The sequence below is a fragment of the Phodopus roborovskii genome, unplaced genomic scaffold (genome assembly GCF_943737965.1).
Source record: "Phodopus roborovskii unplaced genomic scaffold, PHOROB, whole genome shotgun sequence".
NCBI classification, from domain to species: domain Eukaryota; kingdom Metazoa; phylum Chordata; class Mammalia; order Rodentia; family Cricetidae; genus Phodopus; species Phodopus roborovskii.
This window is the reverse complement of record NW_026126558.1, coordinates 8,755,108-8,772,119: the sequence shown is the minus strand read 5'-3', so window position 1 is coordinate 8,772,119 and position 17,012 is coordinate 8,755,108. Positions and strand designations below refer to the sequence as shown.

At 53.3% G+C, this 17,012-nt stretch overlaps 1 protein-coding gene across 3 annotated transcripts in view; it reads left to right on the top strand.

Annotated features, from left to right (window-relative positions):
- The window catches only part of Gse1 (Gse1 coiled-coil protein), a 340,737-nt gene that overhangs the window by 26,735 nt on the left and 296,990 nt on the right, over positions 1 to 17,012 (top strand). The gene's annotated exons all lie outside the window — the stretch shown is intronic.

Here is a 17,012-nt window from a genome sequence, read left to right as displayed (position 1 = left end):
GTGGGATGGGGAACCCTATGGACCCAAAGATTTGCAATCCAGACAGTTGAAGCCCCCCCCTCCAGCAGGAACACTCTGGAGAGATACCTCTGGGCCCCTCAGAATATTCTGGAAAGATGGCTTGTTTGAATCATAAAACTTGCTTGCTGGGCATGTGCCCATGTCTCTTCCAGCACTTCCTCTATTGTCATCCCTCATCCATTCTGTATTACAGATGAGAGAGCTGAAGCACAGAGAGGCTAGAGTGCTGGCCCAGGGCTGCACAGCAGGAGTAGGTGCACTTGGGCTGCTACCCCCACCCCAGCCTCCTTTCTCCTTTCCTCCCTGGTATCCCTCTGGGCCCAGGGTCCAGAACTAAGACTGGGAAGTGGGAGGGGAGCTTTGAGGCCTTTCTCTGGTTTGCTCAACAAGTCTTTATCCAGTGGAAACGCCTGCTGGGCAAAGGCAAGCCAGTCCTCATTCCCAGCAAGCCTCCAGAGGGACAAGCAGATGTGAGGGACAAGGTTACACACATGATACAAGCCTGCCGCCTGGGTATGTGCTTGCGAGGAGAGCAAGGCAGCACTGGAAACACAGGGAAAGGTCTCTGATACCCTGGGGGACCTCCTGCAGGAGGTATGAACAGTGATGGATATGAGCAGGCAAAGGAATAGGGAGGGGGAAGCATCCAAGGTGGCAGAGATAGCACGTTCGAAGGTTCTGAGGCAGCTAAAGGTGCAGTGGGGAGACCTAGAGAGGAGATGCTTGGGAACACAGGCTGGGTACCATGACAGTTTTCTCTGGGGTTCTTGTGGCCGCTTTCACCTCCTGAGATGCCTATGGCTTGGGAGGGTGGATGGAGCCAGACTTAAACCAGAGGGTGGGTAGAAGGAGGTCTCTTGCTGCCACTGAAAGGGGCCTCATCAAGCCTGACATCCTTTGCCAGGTCCCCAGCCTGTCTTAGATGCAGTGGAAGCCTGGATAGGGCCAGGATGCTGATTAAAAACTCCACTTCCTTTGGTCAAGTGTGGTCCTGGAGAGGGGGCTTCCACCTCCCTGCCTTTCTCCTACCAGCTTTCCCATCCTCCTGGCCCTCGACCCACAGACTCCTGGTTCCTTCTTAAGAAAGGAGGGGCTGCAGGCTGCCGAAATAGTCACTGGCCCTCCCGAGTCTGCCAGTGCCCCTCCTGGGTAGGTAGGCAGAGCACAAGTTCCCAGCCCCAGTGGGCCTGTGAGCCAGTAGCACATACGGTTTACAGCCCGAGGCAAGTGGTTCTTGGCTCTGGTGGCTGTGGCAGACTGGCCTCACTGTGACATGTTTACTGTCCAGGCTCTTGGCAGGCTGTGAAGGGTCTCCAATATGGGAGCAGAATCCTTTCCCATGAAAGGCAGGAGATGGAGCTCCCTGTGGCCCTGTCCCCACTGACCCCCTTCTGCTCCTCTTTGCCAGAAGGACTGGTATTCCAAGGGGGATGAGCACACCAGGAGTTGGAAGCCTGAGGCCTTTCAGCCCACAGGCCTATGGCACTCAGCCCTCCTGTCCTGTCACTCAGTCCTTTGCAACACCCTGCTAAGGCTGGGTATATGCTGCCTGGGAGGGCAGTGACATAGCCAGATGCACCTGGGCTGGCAGCCGGGCTGAGGCTGTGTCCCTGTGTCCCCAGCTCTAGCTGTAGAATACCTCCTATTCACAGAGACTCATCTCTACTGTGTGTCCCCTCATGAGTGGCTGGAGGGAGGACCTCTGGGATCTGGATCAAACCTAGGCTGCTCAACAGCCTGTGGGGCCAGCCCTGTGAGCACTCCAAGGCTCTGCTCTGTCCATAAAACAAGAGAATACATATACCTGTCCCACTCGTCCCTCCGGCCATTTAATTGCCTACCAAAGTCACCATGTGCTGAGTCATGTGTGTCTGTGATGGGCAGCCTGTGGAGGAGGCTGGGTCTGGGGCAGTTGCCCACAGACACCTGTGTCAGATCCAGCTGTGAAGGACACAGTGCTTGGTGTCACTCCGGGGAAGCTGGGCTGGGCTCCCTGACCTGGTTCTTGTCTGAGGCCTCACTCAGGGGCCTGCAGGAGGGGTAATGAGTCCCAAGGAAGCCCAAGGTGGGTGGTGTCCAAGTCATAGCTGTCATATGGCATGGGCAGGCCTGGAAGGGGAAGCAGGTGGCTCACACTTGTCCCACAGGGTTGCTGGCTTTCGAGGAGTCCCGTGTCTTATCCTTTATTTCCTTGATGGCTGGCCCCCATAGCCCTGGTCGGTTTGTTGCTATGAGGTCTCCAAGACTGCCAGGCACTGTGTATCTCCTGGTGTCACCGTACAGACCTCAGGGCTCAGCAGTGTCACTGGTTACCAGAACCCTCGGGGTACACAGAGCTTCAGAATACAGCAGCCTGAACAACTCTACATCTGCCACTTCCTCTCTAAACTCCTCTGTCTTTTTCTCCAGCCCAAGTTCCTTTTTAAGTGATCTCAAGGGACCTCAGTGTGGGCCACAGTCTTGGGGCCCCCTGTTCTGTTCCCTCCATTTTGAGCTCTATGACCTTTTCAATATGAATTTTTATTATATTCTATGTGTTTATTATATTCTATGTGTTTATTATATTCTATGTGTTTATTTTAGGGATGTGTGTATAGAGGTCAGAATACAACTTGTGGGAGTTGCTTCTCCTTCATCTTGGGAGTCGTAGGGGTCAGACTCAAGTTGTCAGACATGAGGACCAGCACCTTTATCTGTTGAGCCATTCTGTGCTCTACCATCCTCTAAAGCATGGCCGTCTTCTCGCAGTGGGACTGGAGTGGGATATGCACTCCTTCTGTAGGACCCAGGTCCAAGTTCACGGAACGCCAGTCCCAGTGAGACTTGGAAAGCAGCATGTACACGGGCTTGAGTCATATGCCAACCCCATAACTCTGTTTTGCAGTTGAAGAAACCAAGGCACGAGGGAGCCACAGGTGGTCAGGGCACTGCTGGGCCCTGAACCTAGATCATGGACTCATTGCTCCTAGATATAGGGGCACTGCTCACCCCCACTCTGATGACCACCATGTGGGAGAGACTTGGAGTGTGCCCTTCCCCTTCCTGCATCTTCCCCTTCCTGGCTAGTGTGTGGCTCTGCCCTCTGCCTCTCTCTCTCCCAGCCTACCTTCTGTTCCACACTAGACCCGAGCCCTCTGCAGCAATGTGGAGTTCCAGAAACAGCCTTTAAGCAGTGCCTGGGGCACTGGGCTGGCCCGTAGGTCATGCTAGGTAGGCCATGTCCCCACAGCTGCTCAGCCCACCTTCTGTAACCCTAGATCTGGGGCTTAGCCTGTGTGTGTGATCTCCAGGTAAGGAGGCAAAGGTCCAGCTGTCAGCTTGATGGGAGCAGCTAGGTGTCAGGGTCGCTGGGAGAGCCTGGCCCACCACTGATTGATTAGGCAGCAGGCCCAGAATGTGACCAAGAGGTGTCCCCAAGCTGTGGCCACAGAGACTGGTGCCAAACTGCCAGCTTCAAGGCTACAATAAAATGAATTGAGTAGTTTTTATTTGTGTTCCCTAAAGGGACAGTCAATGGGAAAGCCTTGTTAAATTATAGATGGGACTTACTGGTTGCCTTACATGATTGGGCTGGGTAGTTCCAGAATGACTATCTGCAGGCTGGAGATAGCCACTGAGTCCATGAACTTGGATGCCTGAGAACAATGAGGACTCATGGTGTAACCCTAGCCTGGGACTTCGGGCTAGGAGGTCCCTGGAGAGTTCACATTGAGGGGCTGAGGGAGCAGAAGTCTGATGCCCGTGGGAAACAGAAACAGGAGAGAAATCACCCAGACTCTTGCTTTGGCTGAACCCTGAGAAAGCTGTGTGATCCCAGAGAAGTTGCTTTATCACTCTGGACCCCAGTCTCCTTAAGGTGACTGTTTGGGCCGTGGGTTAGGCTGTAGTGTATTGGTGTGTGATTAAGTGCCGTTTATTGAGCACCTGCTATGTGTAGTCTCTGGCTTCAGTCACGCTGGCTGTGGGAAATTAGCCCTGACTCTGGGTGGAGTGATTTGGGACTTGAAGGTCTCAAGACCACAGGGGCTGGCAGCCTCTCCTTGTATCCTCAGTTTCAGTCACATAGCTTCTATGTGGAGGATGACACCCACTCTGGGTGCAATTGTGACCTCAAGTTTGAAGGTGATGTTCTAACCTTGTGCTTCAGAGTTTGGCTGTGGCGACCAGGCCTTCTAGAAGGTGACTGATTAAAAAAAAATAATAAAACCAAACCAGACGTGCATGTGGCCTGCTCCATGCAGATCAGGTCTTTACAGGAAGGTATGGCTTAGCATGTAAGGAAGACATGTAAGGGGAGCCAAGGATATAAGGTGAGGAGGAAGACCCATGAGGCAGTCCATGCCCAGAGGTAAAGCCTGAAGGCGTGACCATCACTGTCACAACCGCTGAGCTAGCGGGAGCAGCGCCCCGCCCCGCCCCGCCCCGCATGAGGGGTGCTGCTGGTCACATGGCCCCTTATTCTGAATACCTGCACAGAGTATGTGACATTTGCCAGGCACCTTTACAGCCTCGTCACTGTCCCAGACTGTGACTGTGCTGACCCTAAACTGCCAGCGGGTGCCTTCCTCAGCTAGGTGTTCACACCCTGTGTGTAGAGGAGCCCACAGCCCTGAGAAGTACAGGCAGAGTCCTTGTCTTTCAGGCTGGGCTTGTGTTACATGGGAGAGAGTAAGCATGCTATTGAACATGACAGAGTCTCCTGCCAGGCTGAGAGCTTGTGCTGGTGGTGTCCTGCTGGCATGTGATATCCCATAATATGTTTGTCTGTGTGTGGTTCACAGAGCCAGAGGAGGAGTGAGAGATGGAAGCCCTTGGCCTGAAAAAGCATCTGCCTTCTGTAAGGATTCAGGCATCATGCTGGTGAGCCCAGGGTTCCATGATTGCATAGTCTGCACGCAGGTGCAAAGGACCCTTTAAAAGAAAGACCCCTGCCCACTTACGCTTTCTTTCTGCTCTCCTCTCTTCCCACTCTCTTTCCCGCTGTTCCCCTGAAGCAGACAGGACTTTTCCTGTCTCCATCTTCTCTTCTGTCCTCTCTCTGTGTCTCTACCTCTCTTCTCTTTCCTTCCCCCTTTCCTTCCCTTTCTAATAAAAATTCTCACTTAAGCTCTGTCTGCCTGGCATGTTTGTCCTTGCGCCTCGGTCACCCTCACCTGCCATGGAATCCATCAAGGTCCCCCACGCAAGGTCCCCTCGCTTTATCATAACACCTTCCTTTCTCTACACTCCGCTTTTATTCATTGCTTAGGTGCCAGCTGCGGAAGCTATCCAGGCTGGATGACATGTCCCCAGTCAGTTCTCCCTGGAGCCTATGAGCTGTTCTTAGGTGGAAATGGTATCGTTGCAGATGTCCTTACGCCAAGAGAGTGGTTTGGAGACCCAGGTCCACGTGGAGCCCCACGTAGCGGTGGCTGAGGCTGGAGGAGCACCATTCCCATGGCTCTGGCAATGGCCCAGAGCCGTGCCAGAGACCACTGTAGGCTCACCCTCCAGAGTGTATCTGTCACAAGACCTTGTTTATGGTCCTTTTCACAGGCCCTGTGGGGCCTCCCTTGTGTCTCTGAGTGGCCTGCATGTCCCCAACGGGTCAGATGCACAGCATGGAATGGATGTGGACAGACAGAGGCAGGAGCCTGGTGGAAAGACAGTGGACAGTGAAATGCAGCCCAGAGTAAAGCCAGTCTTCCATGACCACCCCTCCCCTTCCTCTGCCTCCTCTTTTCCTTTTTCTCCTTCCTCCCCTCTCTTCCCTTTCCTTCCCCTCCTTCCTGTCTCTCTTCTCCTTTCCCTTCCTCCTCTCTCTTTGCTACCCTCCCCTCTTTCCTTTTCGCCCTTCCCTCCTTGAGCTCTGGGGAAAGGGAACAGGCAGAGGCCTAGAGCCAGGTAAAATGCCACAGAGGAAAAAGCTGCTGTGCAGAAATCATAGCAGTCCCTACTGCAGGCAAGCAGTCCCCAGGCAAGCCTTGTTCAGCAAGCCGAATGGTTATTATTTCAGTTCTGCTGTCCCAGGCAGGGGTCAGGCTCCTGCTCCTCAGCTCTGAAACCCTTGTCCTTGGTGAAGACATCTAGCTGTTCCACACCTCATGGCTGTCAGCTGCAAAATGTTTACAAAATGGCCTCCACCCCCCAGGGTTGCAGGAGGGTCACTCGGACACAAAGACTGTTTTTTGAGTCACACAACAAACACCTGTTCCATGCTGCACTCTATTCCTGCCCTCCTGGAGCAGGCATTCCCATGGCTGTTACTGTTCAGTGTTCATGCTGAGTTGGCTCAGGAAGGCTGGACATTCTCCACCCCGTCCCCACCCGTCACCAATAGTGTCAGTTCTGTTGGAGAACAAGAGCAGGCTGCTGGCTGTGACTCATACATGGGGCTCAGCCCCTTGGTCACTGGGGCTTAGCCTGCCTAGAGAGTCTCCTGGTGTAGAGTTGCTGGGGAAATCCTTGCCAGGAGACCAGAGATCCACAGGGAGGAGCCTGTGGGCCCGAGGGTCAGTCAGGAGCAGTGGAGAAACCATCACAGACCCTGGTCCCTGGAAGTCCTTGCCTGTCCCAGCGACCACCTAGACATCCCAAACCTCAGCCCTTCCTGTTCTTCCACAGAGCCCCCATCCCTACACAGGCTCCACTCAGATGCAGCGGGATCATGACTTCTGCACTTATGTGGCTAGACATGGTGCTGATAAAAATGTCTGCCGAAGTGAGACGTTAGAAGTCTGTTCATTAGACAGTCAATAAGTACAAACTAATTAGTCTCCTGCAGGTTGGACATGTGATCCTGCAACCTCCCTCTAACCCTATGGCATGTTTGAGAAACCAAGGCATGAAGAGATTAGAGTTTCCTTTCCATGGGTATGCAGCTGAAGTGAAGGCTCCTCCGACCCAGCTGTGGCTTCTAAGGCCCCTGAAGAGCTAATACCCCGAAACCCAGCCTGACTGGGAGACCCCAGTTTTCCTTGCTGTGCAAAAGCTCTGCAGCTCCCTTTCCTTGTCTTTGGGGATGTGGGAGGGAAGAGGTGGTTGACGGGAGTACAGGGGTGGCAGCTTGGCCCTGGTACTAGGTCCTATGTGGCCCCTGCTCAGTCCTGGGATAATTGCAACAGGTGATGGGACGCTTCTCTGCCTCAGGGTCCCCAAATAGATGGTATAAAGGGTCTCAAAGCTCAGCATCTTGGTCAGTATTTGACTAATCTGTCTGTAGGTGGTGGGACAAGGCTGGAGGTAGGGACCCAGCACCCTCTCACCTCTAGGTAGCCTTTGAGACTGAAGAGTACAAAGACGATTGAGGGCCAAGAGAAACCCTCAGTCTGAATCCTTATCCTTCCGTTGATGGCCCTGGATATGCAGGAAAAGCCAAGCTGGGAGATTCTTGATCCTTGACTCCTCAGCCCTGTGAATCTGACCAAGGTCCCAGGCCTGGAGTGAGTTTGACCTGCCCACAGGACGTGCATGTATATGAGAGAAGGTGCTGGCCGCCCCGTCAACTCTTTCTGCACCTCCTGTGTGCATGCTGGGGATCTGTGCGGGACTGGGGCTCCTTTGTGCCCATGTGTTTCCCCTCTGTGCAGACAGAGACAAATCTGCTGGCATGAGGCAGTTTGCACCCAGGACCAGATACCCTGCCTGACTGATGAGTGGGAGCTGGGCTCCATATACTATTGGGGAGGTCAGCATTGGGGCAACCCTGAGTGCCCTTCCCCAAAGTCATCACATAGATTTTTGTGTGTCTCATGGGTGTCATTTCTGTGTCCACTGCAAACTCTGGGTGACAGGGGTAGAGTGGCTGGTGAGAGGTCCAGACTCAGGAGGGACCATAGCCAAAGCCCCCAAATCTCCGAGGTGCCTCTGAATGATTGATGTGGGAGTCATTCTTCCCCAGGGTGTCCACCATGAATCACAGGCCTGGGGTTTCGAGCACAGGGGTCACACTCCAGCGGTATGTCCCTACCCTCTTGGGACCTGCCTTGTTCCTCTGTTGACACTCCGGTTTTGTGAGCTCATGTGGGAGACAGTGACTCTTCATGAGCTTGGGTTTATGATGACCTGCAGAGTGCCAGGCTCGGCTTAGGGACACATGGCCATCTGGCGATGGCACTGGAACTACTCCCTCCACACAGTGCTCTGCCCTCGGGTCCCTCCAGCTTCCTGCTCCATCATGTCGAGTGTACCTCATGTCCCTGCCATCTTTGCACCCCTCACAGCTTTCAGCTCCTTGTAGGTACCCTCTCTATGTTTTTATAACAGCCAACCAGGAGGAACGTGTGTTCTATGTTTACTGAAGCCCTGTGAGGACTTTAAAAAAATCAGTTATAGAGGCTAGAGATGCCTGTGAGGCTAGCATGCATGAAAGCCCTGGTGCAGTGGCACATGAGGGTTAGGAATCCAAGGTTACCCTTGGCCACATAGCAAGATCAAGGCCAGCCTGGGCTACATGAGACCCTATCTTTAGGAAAATTTTTGAAGCTTTGGTTGAGTTGGAAATAATTTGGGTAAATTTGGGGCAGCATCAGATTGCTCTCCCTGACCCACTGTCCAGCCACCTGGGACCTCCTTACACTCCCTCCAGACCCCTCTCATAATTGCATGCACACACTCACTGCCCCTGCTCCTCCTACTGACCCCATGTTTCCTACTGGCTTATGGTCCATGAGTAGTCCCTACATTTCCCATATTTTCTCGCTGGATCTGTCCCGTGGCTGTCTTTACATTCAGCATTTTATACTTGGATTTCTGCCTTTTCGCGACATGGGCCAGTGTTCATGCTTGTACCCACTTTACAGATGGCTTCCAAGGCTCAGTGCTGGATTGTTCTGTTTCTGGCCTTGTTTTCTGGCCCCCATAGATAACAGGAAATTTTTTGGGAGACATGGAACAATATTTTCCAGGGTAACCCCAGCCTGGGGGAGGAGCTATGTTTAGATATTTCAGGTGTGCCCTCCACTGTTGCGTCCCCAACTCAGAGGGCTGCAGCTGCCCCACCTGGTGGCCTGTGGCTTCACAGCTGATGGGGAGCTCCTGGCTGAACCTTCAGAGCACCCTCTGTCCACCAAACTCTCCAGGGCAGGAGGGGAATCCCCTGCCATGCCCTCCAACCAGAAGCCACAGTGGCGCAGCCTGCTCTCGTCCCCTCAGCAGTGGGTGGCTGTAAAAATAGTGCTGGGTTTCAGTTGGAGCCACGGGGCTGGCGGGGGTCGGTGTCCTCTCCTGGAGGAATCACCCGCCACATGTTGCCAGGAGCCTTGGCTGGGAGAGGCAAGCGCAGCTCCAGGCCGGCGAGTGGCGGCCGCGCAGATGGAAACCCGATCAGCGCCGCTCACAGACTGTTTGATTTATTTTAAAATCAAGCAGATGGCTGTGGTGGGGTTTGTTTAAGTTCAGCTCAGAGCCGGGCCCGCGGCCAGAAGCCTCAGGCAGCTGCGCCAAAAATTTTTCAATGACTTTGGTCGTCAAACCACCTCTTCCCTCCCTGTATGAACTTCAGCCCTGCCACACACATGGAGGCCTTCTAGGGCCTTCTTCAGGCCTGGCCCCTTTGTCTCTGTCCTGCTGGGTCAGTCTCCTCCTCTTCCCACCACCCCCAAGCTCATCTCCCTCATCTCTGCCCCTTCTGGTGTGAGTCTGGGTGTCTGTCTCTATATCCCCCTACTGCTTCCTCCCCACCCCTCCCTGTCTCAGGAACCTTCCAGAATCATCCTCCTGTTCCCCACTTTCTCCAGCTTCCTCACACCCTGCCCCCACCCTCCTGCTCCCCCAGAAGCCCCTCCCCCCCATCCAGCAAGGCACATGGGAGAACAGCCAAGCCTTTGTGGCATTTGGTCCGTCCCCTCTCTGAGCCGCCTGTGACTGGGAAAACCAGGCCCCCAGCTATAAAATCCTGGAGCCAGCCTCTGGGTCAAGTGGCCCAGACCGCCCAAAGGCAGGGAGGCCAGGGAAGTGGCCTTCTGGTCACAGGTCACCATCTGCAGCTGTCCCTCTTTGCTGGGGGTGGGGTGGCCAGTGTTGTGGGAGGGGCCATTATACAGCTGGCTTACTGGGGAGATCAGCTGCTCCAGGCACACACACACACACACACACACACACACACACACACACACACACCCTTGAATATTCTACTACATGTCTACACACACACAGGCCTACCTCTTATGTATACCTCCACTACATGATCCTACACACTAACAGGCATGCACATACACCTATTACATGTAAAGGAATGGATTTATGGCTCGCACACATACAGACATGCATCTCATCCACAAATGGCTTGAACAGGGTGAGCTATTCCCTCCCCTCCCCTCCCCCAGGATGAGCATGGCAACCAGCTCCCAAGACCTGTTGTAGCTCTCACCTACAGTCCAGGGAGGCCAACCTTGGTCTGTCTTGCTGTACCCTGGCAAGGCCCCTAAATAAGGCAAAGTTGTAAAGAGCAGTGGTCTCTACCCCCCAGCACAGCTTCTACCTGGGCCTGGGGCCAGGGCCTCTGGGATGAGAGGCTGGAACCAGGGTCTTTGACTCAGCTGCCTTCTCCCTGGACCGGCTGGGCCAGCCTGGGGAGTGTGGGAGAGGCATAGGCCACCCTGGCTCAGGGCATCTCAGGGTCTGCAGGGGTCTGGGCAGTGCAAGCCTCTTGCTTGGGGAAAGAAAAGTAACCACATTTCTTATCCCTGCTGGTGAGTCACATTGTGGTGACAGGGGAGAGCCCCTGGTGCCATTGCTTCTTTGTGCTCTGACATCCAAGTGAGGGCAAACTCTTGTTTTGGGGCAGTACTCTGCCATTTCCACTCCCAGACTCTGCCCTGCCCTAGGGCCTCTGAGACACATCTGTGCAAGAAAGTTGGTGCCCTGAAGGGTCCTTGGGGATCCTGGGCTGAGTACAGCCAGGAGAAAGCATACCCTACCACCCAGGCCCTCCAAGCAATTCCCATGATTTCTCTACCCATCACAGCCTCTGAAGATCCCACGAACCCTGCCAGGATACTGATGTCTGATTCCCCCGTCGACAGCCATGCTGGCATCTGCTGGGGCTTCGTTTGGAAACTGCAGGCAGTTTTTATGCCTTTACAGCGAGAGAGGCCCAAAAAGCAGGAAGCATGGCCCAGTTAAGCATGTGTCCCAGGAGGGTCCAGCCCCTGGGTTGGGACTCACCTGCTTGTTTATTTCCCTTCTCACTGCTCCCCCACTTGCTTGGTGGCCCCTGGGGCCTCCTCCACCACAGATTTCCCCCCCCCCCCCAGAGTCCCATGCACTCACCACCTGTGTCCTCCTCCTCACTGCTTGGTCCCTGAGTGCAGACATGAGTATGTGTATCCAGAGCACGTGTGTGGGATTGCACTTTCATTTTTCAGTCTTTGCTTGTTTTCTCCTGGCTATTGTGCCAAGAGCAGTTCTTGCCTCAATGTATGATGGGCAGGAGCCACATGGACTGCCGTACTGCCGTCTCAGAAGAGCAGACTGCACTGCCACTGTGTGACCTTCACCTTAATGCCAAATGGAGCCATCAATGTATGTATGTATGAATGTATGTATGTATGTATGTATGTATGTATGTATGTGTGTGTGTGTGTGTATATGATGTACTTATGATGCTAGAGATTGTGTGCTAGGCAAACCTTGTATAATTCAGTTACATCCTAGCCCTTGGTTTTTGGAACGGGGCCTCATTGTGTTGCCCAGGCTGTAATGGAATGTGCCCTAGGCCCCTCTTGTCTGTTGTAGCCCAAGCTGTCCTTGAACTTCTGATCCTGCTGCCTTTACCCCCTGAATGCTGGCATGACAGATACCACTGCGCTCAGTTTACACAATGCTGGGACAGAACTCAGGGCTTCACATGTGTTAGACAAGCACTCCACCCACTGATATTCAGCCTCAGTCCTCATACCCTAGTTTGAATTGTGGTAAAACCAATAGGACATATAGCTTATGTGGTGACATTTCGCAGCACACTGCATGGCATGCAGGTTCCAATGGTGGGTGAATAAATACCACCTCTGCTCTATCCCAGAACTTTCTCACACTTCAAAAGGATGTCCTGTGCCCATTGCCGCCATGGTTCTCAGGATATTTGGGGCAGAGGCACTTTATCCCTAGCCAGTGTGGCATGTCTCTGAGGCCATAGAGAAGGAAGTACTATGGGGTTCCTGGGGAAGGGCCACGTGGTGGGGGTGGGGGTGGGGAGGCAGGAGAGGAAGTGGGAATCACATAGAAGGGTTCCTGGAGCCAGACTCATTTAAGCGCCTGCGGTCTGCTTGGCAGCTAAGCACTTTTTCTATTTGGGTTCTGCTTGAGGTTCTGCGTGTTGGCCGCGCGTGCTCCCGTTGGGAGTTTCACAGCTTCTCTTGGTTAGTTTGCGCCGGCTCCCTGGTTTCCTGGATGCTGAGCCTGGGGCAGGATCCAGAGCCCTGTCCTCTTCGTTCAAACTTCTGTGGGTTGCTTAGCCCCTACTGTTTGCTGGGCATAGTTCTGGGAGATAGCTCCCTAGAATGCTGCCTGGTGGATTCAGTCCCCTCATCAGCCACTCTAACCTTGTGGCTACCTGCAGAGGCTCTGTCCTTTGGATACATACACTTGTCTACTGTTGTGTGATAGACACCTTAGTACTGTTGGTTTGGATAGCAGACTCTGGTCCTGGGGCAGAGCTTGAGGGTCAGGGAAGTCCTGCTGCGGTTCTCGGAGGCTGTGACTCCTGTGTCAGCCAGGCTGGGCAGCAGCTAACTGGTGGTCCCACATGGCTGGTAGCAGGAGGACCCTTTCTCTCGTCACACAGTCTCCTTTGGGGGCTTCTAAGGTGCACCTCCCTCTTGCAGCTGCTTCCTGGTGCTGTTGAGCCACCTGCTGTACCTCCTGTGTGATCACTGTATCACAGAAGCCACAGTGTCATCATGGTCTGGCCCCTCACAGCCAACACTAGGTGGCACAATCCATGGGAAAGAACTCTTAGGGTTCATTCTACGTGGTTTCCCTGCCATCCCCAGAGCCACTCCCCGCCCCTTGGTGGTTTTGTGCACTGTAACTAACTTAATGAAGCTCGGAAAATGATTGATTTTAGGAAAGTGAAAACGAAGGATGAGCAGGGCCAATGTCCCAGTGCTGGTGCATGGTTGGTGGAGCCTGGCCTGAAGCCCATGGGTTGTGGCTAAGAGGCTAAAAATGGGGTGGGAGATGCTCAGTGGGAACCCTGGCTCTGCCCCTGCGGCTGGGTGACCTAGCAAGCATCTCACCTCTCTGGACCTCAAATCCCCTCTGATAACAGAGGTCACAAACTGATGCCTAGCTGTGGTGAGGCATTGGGTGGAGCTCAGAGGGAACAGGACCTGGCATGTAGTCAGCACACATTGTCCCCTGTCTAGGCCATGCCAACCTACCTGTTGCGCTGCCTCTCCACCCCGTTACTGGGAAAGCAGTCAGAGATTTTAGGGGTGGGGTTCTTTGACAGATCATCATATGCCAAAAGCCTGAGGTCATCTGGAAAGGAATAAATAACTCAAGTAGCACTCAGCCCCACCTGAAGCTAGCCTGCTCAGCCACCCAGCAAGCCATCTTTGCCTTTTAACTATCTATCCATTCAACAGCCCACCCACCTATCTATTCACCCATCAATTCACATAGCCATCTATCCACCTTTCTGTCCATCCATCCACTCTCCCACACCCCTTCATGCATGTGTCCTTCTGTCCATCCATCCAGGGGTGTGGACACCGGGTGAGTGAGGAGATGGGACCCCACTGGCTGAGCTCTGAGAGAAGAGGGGTCAGTGCTGACACAATGTTCAGAGCTTCTGCTCAGGAAATGGTGCCAGAGATGGGAGCCTCAGTTTCCTTGTGGACAGAAACATCGGCATTGTGCCTTGTGGAGGACAACATGGAAAGAATTAAGCTGCCTGTGGCCAGTCATGCAGGACCTGGGTCTATGCCACACCACAAGGCAACTGTGTTTGCCTCGACATTGGAGGCTGCCAGCTGGGATTGCTTCCACGTGCCCTAGGGGCTGGAGAGGCCTCCCTTTCCCACCCAAGAGAAAGCCACCAGTCGGGGAATCAGTGAGCAGGCAGAGCAGGGCTGTGAGTGTTCACCCGTGGCTGCCCAGGGGGCGGTGTGGCTCTAGGACTGTGTCATGAGCTCCAGCCTGCCTCTGGCGCCAGCAGCAGCCTTGGCAGGACTCAGAGGATCGAGTCAGCATAGACCTGGTGTTGCCAAGACTGGGAACAGGCTCACTGCTCCTGTTCATCTCCTGCAGCCTGAGTCCAGTGCCCCACCCCACCCCCAGGCTTTCCAGGCGTTCCCTCCTCCTTCATAGCCCCACATCCTCTGACTGTGCTGGCTAGCACAATGCCTGGTATATGCCAAGTGCTGTGCTAAGTGCCTTCGTGTCTACTAAATTATTTAGCACTCATAAATACTATTCATGTTTTATAGGGAAGGACTAAGGCACAGAGAGGTTAAATAACCTGCCTAACACTACACAGCGAACAATGAGTAAAGGTAAAGCTGAGATTTAAACTCTGGCTAAGGCCAGAATCCCTGCTTTATAGTATGCTTGTATGTGCAGAAAACAGTGGTCACTGTTGGATGTCCTCCTTATTTCCCATCTTATTCTATCCCCCCTCTTTTATTTTGTATATATATTATTGGGTGTTTTAGCCATACATATATCTGTGCACCATGTGTTTGCACTGCCCACAGAGGCCAAAAGAGGGCATCAGAGTTCCTGGAGATGATTACAGACAGTTGTGAGCTGCCATGCGGGTGCTGGGAATCAAGCTCAGACATCTGAAGGCCCTGCCTTATGCTTTTTGAGATACCGTTTCTTGCTGAACCTGCAGCTCACTGATTCAGCTGGGGATCTGAGCGTGATTTTGCTTTCATGACAATCACTTTACTAAGTGGATAGATTAATGAATGGGTAGAGGGGTGGATGAGTGAATGGATAGGTAGAAGAATAGTGTCTTAGTTACTTTTCTATTGCCGTGGCACGACACAATAACCAAGGAAACTTACCAAAGAAAGTGTTTAATTTAAGGGCTCACAGTTCCAGAGGATTAGTCTATGACCATCATGGCAGGGAACATGGCAGAAGGCAGGCAGGCATGGAGCATGAGCTGAGTACTTACATCTGATCTGATCCATAAGCAGGAGGCAGAGAGGGGAGGGAGGGAGTGCTAATGGCATGGCTTTTGAAACTTCAAAGCCTGCTCCCAGTAATACACCTTCTCCAACAAGATCACACCTTCTAATCCTTCCCAAACAGTGCCACCAACTAGAGACCAAGTATTCAAATATAATAACCTATGGAGATCGTTCTCATTCAAGCCACCACAGATGGGGTGGGTGGGCAGGTGGGTGCATGGTGGAATAGTTGGTTGTATGTGGCCTTCCCACCTGCCTTTCTGCCCCACCCCTCTGTGGAGCTCCCCTTACCAGCTGTGTGAGTCTTCTTCTGTGCAGTCAGCCTCAGTTTATAGCTTGTTTAACCCTTTCAGGTCCCTCGTCTCACATCATCTCTGCCCCCTCCTCAGCTAAGATAAATCTCTCAGTCCCTTTGTGTAATACATGCTGTCCCCCGGCAGCACATAGTGCCTGGTCATCTTAATATAGATGTCATGGAAAAGCTGATGAGACCAGTGGAAAGCCACCCCTCCAGGGACACCTGGTGCTGATGGGTGGTGGCTCTTCTCTGAGTACAACCTCTGCCCTGCGCTAAGAGCTGTGTTGGCCCCAAGGTGGTGGACATAAGAAAGACATTGAGCAGCTGCTCCTGGCAGTAGAGCCAGGCAAGTCTGGTCTTAGGATGCCCCCCCCACCACCACCAAATGACAGGTTCACAAGGCTGGCATTCTGAGGACTCCTTATGTGGGAGCTGCTTTTGAGCCCCCAAAGACCATCAGAAAAGTCTTCCAGAGCCAAGAGCTCCAGCAATGCCCCTCCTTGGATCTCAGCCAACCATGTGGAGGACTGAAACAGACAAGTCAGGAAGGCTTGTATTCCCAGATGGAGATGGACTCGATAGATGACTGTTGCTCCATGGACCTTGTCCTACAGGCTGGCTCTTCTGCTACAAGGCTTAAGGAGTGGAGAGGGTGATTGCCCACCTGTTAGTGTTCCCCTTTTCAGGCTCTGCTGAGTGAGGTCCTCCCAGAGGATGCTTCTGACCTTGGGAGGGCCACTGCAGGAGGCTCCCCCCCCCCACTGCACTGCTGCCTCTAGTCTAGAGCAGATCACTTCCTGTGAGACCACCCTGACCTACCAGCTGTGGAATGTCTCACCCCACCCAGCTCTCCTTTAGGATTCAGGCTGTGTTGGTATTCTTTTGAGTGAGTGAGCATATGAATGAGGGGTGAATGAATGAGTGAGGAGTGAATAGTTCAGCGTGCCCTTGGGTAAAGTGGTTGGGTCTAGGAGGATACACAGGGCAGGGACATCTCAACTTCTAGCTGTGTGGCCTAGGCTCAGTAATGTCACCTTTTGCTGGTGTCCCTGCTGGTCCTAGCCTGTATGGTCAGGGCCAGGTCACCACATCTGTGGACCCTCATTTTTCATCTCCCATTCTTATTGAGTGTCTTCATCCATAGTCAGAGCTTCCCATAGGGGTTGGGGACCACAGGCTCTGTGCTGATGGGATCATGGACAAAGCAAAGGTTGGTGATCTGCTGCCAGGCAGGAAGGTCGTGGGGTTGCTCAGACAGCAAGCAAGACCCGATTCTCTTCTCTCATAAGGAAGGATAGCTCCTGCATTCGCTGAGTGGAAGCTTGTACATGCATGGTGAGTCTGTGGGCATGTGTGTACCTGGGTGTAGGGAGGTATGCCTATGTAGGGCGTGTATTCCTGACTGGTGGTGGTCTACTTGTGTAAGGGGTATGAATGTGGGAGTAGGGTGTGCATGTATATGGGAAATTGTGCCTGTGTGTGTGTGAATGTATATTCATGCTTATGTTGAAGTATATATTAGTTCATGTGTGGGTATATGCCTATGTGTATGAGGATGTCAGCCGGGATGT